Below are 13,001 nucleotides of genomic sequence, written 5' to 3'. Positions count from 1 at the left end.
AGGCTCAAAATGGCTAGAAACAAAGTACTTTCTTCTGAAACTCGTCAGTCTATTCTTGTTCTGAGAAATGAAGGCTATTCCATGCAAGAAAATGCCAAGAAACTGATGATCTCGTACAACGAGACCAGGCCAGCATCCCAGAATCGCCTCTTCATTGTTGACGTTGAGACTGGTGTTTTGCAGGTAGTATTTAATGAGGCTGCCAGTTGAGTACTTGTGAGGCGTCTGTTTCTCAAACTAAACACTTTTTCTATTCTGGTTAGAGCCAGTCTGCGCTGTTCTGTAAAGGGAGTAGTACACAGCATTGTACGAGATCTTCAGTTTCTTGGCAATTTCTCGTATGGAATAGTCTTCATTTCTCAGAACAAGAATAGACTGACGAGTCCTTTGTTTCTGGCCACTTTGAGCCTGTAATCGAACCCACAAATGCTGATGCTCCAGATACTCAACTAGTCTAAAGAAGACCAGTTTTATTGCTTCTATAATCAGGACAACAGTTTCCATTTGTGCTAACATAATTGTAAAAGGGTTTTCTAATATTCATTTAAAATGATAAACTTGGATTAGCTAACACAAGGTGCTATTGGAACAAAGGTGTGATGGTTGCTGATAATGGGCCTCTGTACGCCTATGTAGATATTCCATAAAAAATCCTGACCAGTAAAAGGGGTTGTTTGTTATTGTAGTTTGGTCAGGGCGTGGCAGGGGGTGTTTGTTTAGTGTGTTTCGTTTTTTTTTAGGCAATGTTCTATGTTAGTATATTTCTATGTCTGTGTCTATTTGTTCTATTTCTATGCTTAGTTTATTGGGTTGACCTTCAATTGGAGGCAGCTGTTCCTCATTGCCTCTAATTGAAGGTCCTATTTATAGGGGTGTTTTTTCATTGGGATTTGTGGGTAGTTGTTCCATGTATAGCGTGTTGCCTTACAGGACTGTCTTCGTTGGTGGTTGTTATTTTGTTCAGTGTTCACGTTCCTTCTAAAATAAAAGAAGATGAGTATACACGTTCCCGCTGCGTTTTGGCCTACTCCATACGACGAACATGACAGCCGTTTCCAGCTATAATAGTCATTTACAACATTAACAATGTCTACATTGTATTTCTGATCAATTTCATGTTATTTTTATGAACAAAAAATTGCTTTTCTTTCAAAAACAAGGACATTCCTAAGTAACCCCAAACTTTTGAATGGTAGTGTACATCATAATATACTGCAACGCTCAAACTTAATGTGTGTCCTACACAGAGACTTTGAAGGAGGAAAATTATGGTGACGATCACAAAGATGATAATACTGACAGTAATGGGCATGATGATGGTAATCATGACAAAATACATTGTTGAGGTTAAAGATTATGATGAGGAGTAGGAAGAAGATAATTGGAGGACATAATATTTATCTTAATTTAGATATACATTATAATTCCCGTTGGAGAGTATTTCAGGTCTCCTCTCCTCTTCCACATCCCCTCCTACTTTGTATGTGTACTGTGTAAGAGTCATGGTTGACCTCGTATCAGCAGCAACTGACTGATCCCATCACAAATGAGTTTGAACATTTTCATTATCTATTCTCAGACAAATGGATCCAATGAGTTTAAATGAAACCTGAACATAAGATTCTAAAATGAAGCCCGATAATGTTGTGGAATATTAACTCAGAAATATACCACTCCTACTAGAACTTGTGAATTCAATACAGACTTTATTACAAACGTAACATAGCCGAGCCCTTCCATGGAAGGACCCTATTACAAACGTAACAGAGCCAAGCCCCTCCATGAAAAGAGACTAAATTCTCATATTACAGAGTCCTGCCTTTATAGGATTGTGTTATTGCATAACGTATGGAGTCCCCTCCCTCTATATGTAAATAGCTTTCCTTGACCTTTCTCCATTATTATCTCTCCATCTCAGTTCTTGCTTGTTAACGCCCACATCTGACAGCTGTATAGGTTATAATGGTAGCAGGGCCTGGACCTATATGTTCCATTCCTTATATGGCTATTCTGTCTTAGCTCTTCAAACTGGACAGCCTAAATGCTGCTAATAATGGAAATGTAATCATAGTCATGAGTTTTGCTCCCACAATAAACATCAAGTTTTGTGCTATGTTGTCGTATGTCACCCAGACGCCATGCAGTCAATGTACCTAGATTAATGAAACACTCAGTACATATGGGTCAAATAAATCCATGCCATATTTCTAGCTCATCCATTACCCTATCCAATATCCAACTCGTATGAATGGATTTCAGTCATTGTCTTAATGATTCACAGTCTCAGCCAATACTGTGGTATCCTGGATTCAGAAATAAATACATCAAAAGGATTAACCCTCATCCATTTGATTTACCCCTAGAATTAAGCACTAAAGATGATCTATTTTGCCTACCTGGATGTTTGAGTGACATAGGTCAGAGATCATCTTGCAGGATTCAGGGGGCTTTGACTCTGTCTGTCTCTCCTGTACACTCTTAACCTCTGTGAGTCATAGACATCTGTTATACCATTAGTCCATGTTATACAGCAGGCCCTGGGGTAGCCTGGGCAGCCGCTAGTGGGCACTATGGATCTCCACTATCGTCTGGACGTAATGTGCCCAGCCGGTAATACACTCAAGTTCCCCGGCGACCAGTTCATACTTAAACATTCTCCATTCAGGCTTCAATTTCCTCCTTAACTAGATTTAATGGCAAGAAAGCTGGTGTAAAGGACCTCACGCTGCTTGATTAGCGAATACCGTTTCCTCCTGATTCGGCTCACACCGAGGCTTAAACCCAGGACCTCTCTGCCTTGCTAGCACACATAACTGCCTTCCTTAAGTGTCTTACCAGTCAGCGCCATGCAAAAATCGAGCTATTCACTGGCACAGCGACCCCAGCCCAACTGAAGATCCAGGTCACAGCACCACAGTAAAGAACATCGCTGCTTGCTTAGCAAGTAGGGCTTCCTCCTGAGTCAGCCCATACCTGGCACAAACTTCAGACCTCTGCCTTGCTAGCACACAGGACCACCCTCCTGAAGCATCCTACCAGTCGGCGCCACATGAAAAGCTAGCTATTCACTGCCGCAGGTGGGATCACTTCAGGCTGAGGAGTAAGGTTCACACATCTGATGTGTTACACTAAATGCTAAATGCTAGTCCCTGATGTTGCGTATCACGTTCAGCCAATCAGGTCGTAGCAGTCGGTTTTTACTCCCCTAACCTAACATAGCAGGTGCAAAAGAACGGAACCCCTGGTCTGATAGTTTGAAAATAAAAGTTGTGCTTACTGAACATACAGCTTTAAATTACATGTTATCAGGTATCAAGGTAAGACCCAGATGCAGACAGTGTCGAAGTAACAATGTTTATTACAGCAACAGGGGCAAAGGTACAGGACGGCAAGCAGGCTCAGGGTGGGTGGGTACAGGGTCAGGACAGGTGGAGTGGTCAGGTGGGTGGGTACAGGGTCAGGACAGGCAAGGGTCAAAAACCAGGAGGACGAGAAAAGAGAGACTGGGGAAAAGCAGGAGCTCACACAAAAACACTAGTTGGCTTGACAAATAATACGAACTGGCAACAGACAAACAGAGAACACAGGTATAAATACACAGGGGATAATGAGGAAGATGGGTGACACCTGGAGGGGGGTGGAGACAATCACAAAGACAGGTGAAACAGATCAGGGTGTGGCACATTTTGGATTTGTTGGTATGAACTCTTAAAAAACATTACTAACAGTTTAAATAAGAAAGATTAAACATTTATGAAGTGAAATTATAAAGTTAAAACTAGACTTAGAGTAGAATACATGTCTTTTTCACCCCCACACTATCTATAGCAGACAAATACAGCAAATACACTTCACTCCTTTCTTGTAGTTGTACCAGTCATTGAAGTCAGCTAGGTCTACTTACACCACCGTTTTCCCATTCTCAGGCTGCTGTGTGTGGAGAAAGCATTACGGCCCATATAGATTATACAGTGGTAACTTGCCGCATGTCTCTACAGCCGCCCAGATAGGCTTGCTTGTGGGGGTGCTGGCAGCATATAGCAGCACGTTCGATTGTGCATCAAAAATTGTGCATTGCAAGTTTGTATGAAGGTCTGGTTATTAAATGGGTAAATAGTTTCATCCATTCTTTGTAAAAACATTTTTTTTACAGGTAAATAGTAATTAAACTTTTTGGGGTGTGTATAAAATCAATACAACCGGCTATGCTAGCTGAGGTTCATAGTAGCCTGTACTGGTGGCAGTAATAGCTTTCATTATATTTCTCATGCAACAAATACATAATTACTTAATGAGTAACAAATGAGAACTGCAGAACAACAATGTGCCCGTAATGTACCGTCTGCTGGCTGTGGTTCAATGTGGAGTAGTACTGAAGCAGGACTTTCATTCCATAATAACAGTCTGACAAGTAATAGTCACATTTCCTTCACTCAGTCGTTTTCTGCAATTTGTTGGTGATTAATAATTAACCAGTGGAAGCAATTATAACCACTGTTCTGAACTCATATTTACAGTATACCAAACGTTCGGCTACATAGCTACACATCCATAGGCATACAGATATTTTTATCCTCCACTACACAATAAGCAAGAAAATAGTTTGCTACGTTACTTCAGTCAAAACGCCCATGAAGCTAGCTAACACTGGACATCGACATCTTGCTACCGGACAAGCTAAACACCTTCTTCGCCCGCTTTGAGGATAACACAGTGCCACCGACACGCCCCGCTACCAAGGACTGTGGGCTCTCCTTCTCCGTGGCCGACGTGAGTAAGATATTTAAACGTGTTAACCCTCACAAGGCTGCCGGCCAAGATGGCATCCCTAGCCGCATCCTCAGAGCATGCGCAGACCAGCTGGCGGTAGTGTTCACGAATGTATTCAATCTCTTCCTATCCCAGTCTGTTGTCCCCACATGCTTCAAGATGTCCACCATTGTTCCTGTACCCAAGAAAGCAAAGGTAACTGAACAAAATGACTATCGCCCCGTAGGACTCACTTCTGTCATCATGAAGTGCTTTGAGAGACTAGTCAAGGAGCATATCACCTCCACCTTACCTGACACCCTAGTCCCACTTCAATTTGCTTATCGCCCCAATAGATCCACAGACGATGCAATCGCTGTTGCACCGCACACTGCCCTATCCCATCTGGACAAGAGGAATACCTATGTAAGAACGCAACAGTGCCTCTTCAACCTCAGGAGGCTGAAAAAATGTAGCTTGGCACATAAAACACTCATAAACCTTTACAGATGCACAGTTGAGAGTATCCTGTCGGGCTGTATCACCGCCTGGTACGGCAACTGCACTGCCTGCAACCGCAGGGCTCTCCAGAGGGTGGTGCGGTCTGCCCAACGCATCATTTACCTGCCCTACAGGACACCTACAGCACCTGATGTCACAGGAAGGCCAAAAAGCTAATCAAGGACAATAACCAACCGAGCCACTGCCTGTTCACCCCGGTATCATCCAGAATGGCGAGGTCAGTACAGGTGCATCAAAGCTGGGAACGAGAGACTGAAAAACAGCTTCTATTTCAAGGCCATCAGACTGTTAAATAGCCATCACTAGCACATTAGAGGCTGCTGCCCTATATACATAGACTTGAAATCACTGGCGACTTTAATAATTGGAACACTAGTCAATTTAATAATGTTTACATATCTTGGATTACTCATCTCATATGTATATACTGTATTCTATCCTATTCTACTGTATGTTAGTCTATGCCGCTCTGACATTGCTCGTCCTGATATGTATATATTCTTAATTCCATTCCTTTACTTTAGATTGTGTGTATTGTTAGATGTTACTTGTTAGATATTACTGCACTGTTGGAGCTACAAACACAGGCATTTCGCTACACCCACAATAACATCTGCTAAACACGTGTGTGACAAATACAATTTGATTTGATTTGACTTGATTTGCTATAGCTAGCTGGATAATGTTAGCTAGTCTTTATGACAAACAAATATTCATACTTGTTAGTCTCTACATTAAGAAACATATTCTCCCTAACTGTAAATGTTTTGCTTGGTTCGTTATGAAGTTATTATTACTTAAATTTGCTTCCATCCTAGTATTTTTCAGTCATCTTTGGTGACGCGCAAGTCTCCAGCCTTGGGTCGTAGAGGGAAAAGGCCAAAAGGACACGCCAAACTGATATTTCATTTCAGAGTTTATAAACATTAGGTTACAGTTAGGTTTAGGTTTAAGGTCAGGGTTAAGGGTTTGGTTAAGTTTAGGTTTAAGCGTCAGCTGTGTCCTTATAGTCTCTCCCTTCGCAGAGCTTGGGAGTTTTGGGAAGCACTTGTTATGATTGGTCATTACTCAATGCTCACCGCTGGTGATTTGAATAAAGTTGGGTAATCCGATATGCATTACGTTACGTTGGTCAAAACTTGCCACGCCTAGCTACCATTCCTAATTTCCTTCTTCTTTTTGGGTGCATAATTCCTTCTTCCTAATGCAGTACTCATTGTGGGTTGAACTGATTTTGTTGCTAGCAGTTCCTGTGGGTCAGAGCATAATTTCAATCTTAAATTGCAGCAGTGGTATTATTTTTTACATTTATATAGACATTCATATGGACAGATGTAGTTTGAGACGTCTGGAAGAGGTGGAAAGCATTTCAGTCTGAGTACATACAGCAACTGTGAGCGGCCAAACGTAACTATTTCAACGAGAAGAGTAGGTTTTCTGTTTTCTCCATGAAAATGTTTTACAAGTGCATTTACTACCACTCTCTAATCTAAACCTTTTCATACATTTGATACGTTTTCAGATTAAATGTGACCTGGTATTAAATTTGTAAATCTAGCTTTATTTTAATCTGGAAACACATTGAATTGAAGCTAAAATACAAATGTGACCAACCTGCTTATCTTTCTGAATGTTGTTAATGCTACAACCCTTACATATTTCATATACAGTAAACTTTGTATATCACATTTTTGTTTGGTGCTGGATCCTTTCGAATGGCCTATTCACTCTTATCAGTATGCACTGTTGAGATTGCTTTGAGGCACAGTACACAGTACATCCTGTTCAAATCTAACCCAAACACAACTACTGACTTATTTTATTATAAAAAAAATGTTTAGGGGGTGGATCAGGTTTAACATTGCAAATACATTGTGGCTTCTATCAATGTCTGCATCATTTCCAATTCCCCATATATATATTTTTATAAATATAAATATATTATTTTAAATATATTTGTTTATATATTTTCCTTTATTATTTTCCCCTAACCTTAGAAGTAAACTAATTGACAACAGCACTTAGTTTTCTACTTCAAGCTTATACATACTATATACATTTTGTGGACACAGTATATTTTACATGAGTTATCTTTTGTTTGTTTTTAGTCCCATCCTTCATCTACCCTCAGCCCCTCACATCTATCTCTGAAGACCATCCTGTTTTGATTTATATTTGCCATATATTTTTCAACTGTGCTGTGATGTTCCACAAAGTCACAGTATGTAATTTGTGTAGCTAGTTGTATCATATATTGGATTCTGTCCTCTCACCGTAGGCAGAAATTGCTCTGGATTGTCGAGTAACTAGTGTACACATGCATTGCTTTATTGAATTCTTTCTAAGCATTTGTATGGGTGAAATCTATAAATCTAGGAGCAACCCTAGTGTATTTACATACACTAGGGTTGCTCCTTATTGCATTGGGTTGCACAAAAACAGTCTGTGTGAAGCCATAAGTTAAATAAAATCATATTTCAACTTTATTTGCCAGCGGACAGGACGGTTGGTCATTATGAGACAAAAATATCTAAAGGAATGTATTATTCAATAGACTTTCCGAACATGGGTCTGTTGTAGACCCACTTCCTTCCTATGTCAAAATAAAAGTAATGCACGTGCGCCATATGGGCACTAACTTGTGGGGGACTTTTATTTTGACATTAGGTAAGCAGAGAGGGAATGGGTCTACAACAGACCCATGTTTGTAGCCTAAAAGCGTTCGCGGATATAGGTTTGGATTGCAGAACTTGGTTAGATACAGACCACTGCGTGAAAAACAAGTTAAAAGCGTCAATGTTAGTGGTTGTCCCTCTTGAGATGCTGTACCAACAACATCGCCACTCTACACTTCCTCAAAATAGTCGGAATGAATCTAAGATAAATCAAGAAATCTGCAATAAATGTTGACGTGTTTGCTGAGGTCTTAGTCGCGCAATTTTAACTAAGACGTTTGGTGCAGTATTTCTCAATAATGTGCATGAAAACTAGTCTCTCGTTGAATGTGACAACAAACACTTCATTGAAGAATCCTGTCCATAGTTCCCACTCCTACGAGGAGTACCCAAGCAGAATTTGTATTTATTTAAAAATACTTTAATCATAATCATACTTCATCAATATACACTACATGGCCAAAAGTATGTGGACACCCCTTCAAATTAGTGAATTTGGCCACACCCATTGCTGACAGGTGTATAAAATTGAGCACACAGCCATGCAATCTCCATAGACAAATATTGGCAGTAGACTGTCCCGTACTGTAGAGCTCAGTGACTTTCAAAGTGTCACCTTTCCAACAAGTGAGAACGGGACCGCCGAGTGCTGTAGCACTTAAAAATCGTCTGTTCTCGGTTGCAGCACTCACTACCGAGTTCCAAACTGCCTCTGGCAGCAACGTCAGCACAAAAACTGTTTGTTGGGAGCTTCGTGAAATGGGTTTCTATGGCCGAGCAGCCGTCGTGTTTTTTCTTCTTCTCAGTATTACCTTAGTGCCTTGTTGCATACAAGATGCATGTTTTAAAATATTTTTATTCTGTATATTCGTATTCTTCTTTTCACGAAGAAGGCCTAGTAAACAAAATATCAGATCAATAAAAGCATGACACAATCTATAATAGGCTAGTTACATTAACAGGAAACAAACACAGTAAACAAAAGGTGAATGGTGATCCAAATAACCAAAACAGCCTACAGCCTACTACAATGAGATGCAGCCATGCACAGCTGTCTTGCCAAATACAATGAGTGTACAAAACATTAGGAACACCTGCTCTTTCCATGACATAGACGGACCAGGTGATTCCAGGTGTCACGCCCTGACCTTAGAGAGACGTTTTATTTCCTCTAGTTTGGTTAGGTCAGGGTGTGATGTGGGGTGGGCAATCTAGTTTTTGTATTTCTTTGCCGAGTATGGTTCCTAATCAGAGGCAGCTGTCTGTCGTTGTCTCGGATTGGGAATCATACTTATGCAGCCCTTTTTCCCTCCTTCAGTTGTGGGATCTTGTTTTTGTACAGCTCAGTGTAAGCCTGCAAAGCCTCCAGGATATCCTGCGCCAGCTCTACGCACTGTGTCGCCAGTGCGCCTTCACAGCCCAATTCGTCCTGTGCCAGCGCCCCGCACTTGCCGGGCTAAAGTAAGCATCCAGCCAGGACGGGTTGTGCTAGCCTTACGCTTCAGACCTCCAGTGCGTCACCATGGCACAGTATATCCTGTGCCTGCTCTGCGCACCCGGCCTCCAGTGCGTCTCCCCAGTCTGGTGAGACCTGTTCCGGCTCCACGGAAGAAGCCTCCAGTGATGATCCATGGCCCGGAGCCTGTAGTGATGATCCATGGCACGAAGCCTCCAGTGATAATCCATGGCCCGGAGCCTCCAGTGATAATACATGGCAAGAAGCCTGTAGTGATTATCCATGGCCCGGAGCCTCCAGTGATGATCCATGGCAAAAAGCCTCCAGTAATGATCCATGGCGCGGAGCCTGCAGTGACGATCCATGGCACGGAGCCTGCAGCGACGGTCCCCGGTCCGGAACCTCCTGAGATGGCCTACAGTCTGGAACCTCCTGGGACGGACTACAGTCCAGAACCTCCTGAGACGGCCTACAGTCTGGAACCTCCTGAGACGGCCTACAGTCCGGAACCTCCTGCGATGGCCTACAGTCCGGAACCTCCTGAGATGGCCTACAGTCCGGAACCTCCTGAGACGGCCTACTGTCCGGAACCTCCTGAGACGGCCTACAGTCCGGAACCTCCTGAGACGGCCTACAGTCCGGAACCTCCTGAGACTGCCAACAGTCCGGAACCTCCTGAGACGGCCTACAGTCCGGAGCCTCCAGCCACGTTCCGCAGTCTACAGTCCGGAACCTCCTGAGACGTTCCCCAGTCCGGAGCCTCCAGCAACATTCCGCAGTCCAGAGCCTCCAGTGGCATTCCGCAGTCCGGAGCCTCCAGCGACGTTCCGCAGTCCAGAGTCTTCAGCGACGGTCCGCAGTCCGGAGTCTCCAGCGGCGGTCTGCAGTCCGGAGTCTCCAGCGGCGGTCTGCAGTCCAGAGCCTCCAGCGGCGGTCCGCAGTCCAGAGCCTCCGACGATCCATGTTCCGGTGGTACAAAAGCGGAGGGATCAGCGGGCAGAGCGGGGGCTACGCCCCGAACTGGAGCCGCCACCATGGGTAGATGCCCACCCAGACCCTCCCCTATAGGTTCAGGTTTGCGGCCGGGAGTCCGCACCTTTGGGGGGGATACTGTCACGCCCTGACCTTAGAGAGACGTTTTATTTCCTCTAGTTTGGTTAGGTCAGGGTGTGATGTGGGGTGTCTATCGTTGTCTCTGATTGGGAATCATACTTAGGCAGCCCTTTTTCCCTCCTTCAGTTGTGGGATCTTGTTTTTGTACAGCTCAGTGAAAGCCTGCAGAACGTGACATTAATTTTCCTTTGTTTGTTATTTTGTTTAGTGTTCTGAGTTAAATAAAATGTAATCATTAGCACTTACCACGCTGCACCTTGGTCTCCTCCTTACGACGATCGTTACACCAGGTTAAAGCTATGATCCCTTATTCATGTCAACTGTTAAATCCACATAAATCATGAATAGGAAGAAACAGGTTAAAGAATGATTTTTAAGCCTTGAGACAATTGAGACATGGATTGTGTATGTATGCCATTCAGAGGGTGAATTGTGCAAGACAAAAGATTTAAGTGCCTTTGAACGGGGTATGGTAGTGGGTGCCAGGCGTACTGGTTTGAGAATGTCAAGAACTGCAACACAGCTGGGTTTTTCACACTCAACAGTTTCCCGTGTGTATCAAAAATGGTCCACTAACCAAAGGACATCCAGCCAACTTGACTGTGGGAAGCATTGGATTAACATGGGCCAGCATCCCTGTGGAATGCTTCCGACACCTTGTAGAGTCCATGCCCTGATGAATGGAGGCTGTTTTGAGGGCAAAAGGGGTTGCAACTCAACATCAGGAAGGTGTTCCTAATGTTTTGTGCAATCAGTGTAAATACAGGCCCGCTTCAAACATGGAAAATATTGCCGCTCGCTCATGAGTTCAGCAACAAGCTGTGATATGGCACAGTACACTTTTGTGACCAACTATTTATTTACTTTTGTAATTTTTTATTTTCAGAGGGGGCATATACAGGTATTTTTTTGTTTTTCTAAATGCATATGAAGATAACCCCGTCCGGTTTCCCCCCTTAAACCTCATCCACCCACCCGCATACTCCTTCCCCACCCGGATACCATGCTTCCCACCCCGCCATTCTAACCTCGCGCCCCGCCCCCCCCACCCCGAAAGAAAGCATGCTTCCCTCTCCTTCCCATCCCCTCCCGTACCACCCCTTCCCCGTTGGCCTGAAAGCAAAGAAAGTTACAAAAGCCAAAATAAATATATATACATATATATAACTAAACACAGCAACTGCGTTTATTGTCAGCAAACTTAACATGTGTAAATATTTGTATGAACATAACAATATTCAACAACTGAGACATAAACTGAACAAGTTCCACAGACATGTGACTAACAGAAATTGAATAATGTGTCCCTGAACAAAGGGGGGGGGGGGGGGGGGGGTCAAAATCAAAAGGAACATCATTGAGATTGCCTGCAAGGACAACAAGCTCAGTCCGATGATGCTGTGACACATGACGGCCATGACGGACCCTCCACCTCCAAATCGATCCCGCTCCAGAGTACAGGCCTCGGTGTAACGCTCATTCCTTTGACGATAAACGCAAATCCAACCATCACCCCTGGTGAGACAAAACTGTGACTTGTCAGTAAAGAGCACTTTTTGCCAGTCCTGTCTGGTCCAGCGATGGTGGGTTTGTGCACATAGGCGACGTTGTTACCGGTGAGGTCTGGTGAGGACCTTCCTTACAACAGGCCTACAAGCCCTCAGTCCAGCCTCTCTTAGCCTATTGCAGACAGTCTGAGCACTGATAGAGGGATTGTGCGTTCCTGGTGTAACTCGGGCTGTTGTTGTTGCCATCCTGTACCTGTCCCGCAGGTGTGATGTTCGGATATACCGATCCTGTGCAGGTGTTGTTACACGTGGTCTGCCACTGCGAGGACGATCCGCTGTCTGTCCTGTCTCCCTGTAGCGCTGTCTTAGGCGTCTCACAGTACGGACATTGCAATTTATTGCCCTGGCCACATCTGCAGTCATCATGCCTCCTTGCAGCATGCCTAAGGCACGTTCACGCAGATGAGCAGGGACCCTGGGCATCTTTCTTTTGGTGTTTTTCAGAGTCAGTAGAAAGGCCTCTTTAATGTCCTAAGTTTTCATAACTGTGACCTTAATTGCCTATCGTCTGTAAGCTGTCTTAACGACCGTTCCACAGGTGCATGTTCATTAATTGTTTATGGTTCATTGAACAAGCATGGGAAACAGTGTTTAAACCCTTTACAATGAAGATATGTGAAGTTATTTAGATTTTTACGAATTATCTTTGAAAGACAGGGTCCTGAAAAAGGGACGTGGGGATTTAGCTGAGATTGTTCTTTACAGAGTCAAGTTTATTTGTCCAGGCCTCAATTGTTTCATGATTAGCACCATTCATTCTAGCTGTCGATAATTATAATGTTTGAACTTCTAAAAATAACTGTATCCACTGGTTAAATGGGAGGGTGTGAGGTGATTTCCATCTTCGAGGGAACATTCATTTTTTGTAGCAATGCTGCATGTCAGAAGCAATCTTCTCTGATTTATTGAGAGATTCAA

The sequence above is a fragment of the Salmo salar genome, chromosome 11, assembly GCF_965601325.2.
Source record: "Salmo salar chromosome 11, fSalSal1, whole genome shotgun sequence".
Lineage (NCBI taxonomy): Eukaryota > Metazoa > Chordata > Actinopteri > Salmoniformes > Salmonidae > Salmo > Salmo salar.
This window is presented reverse-complemented; position numbering follows the sequence as displayed.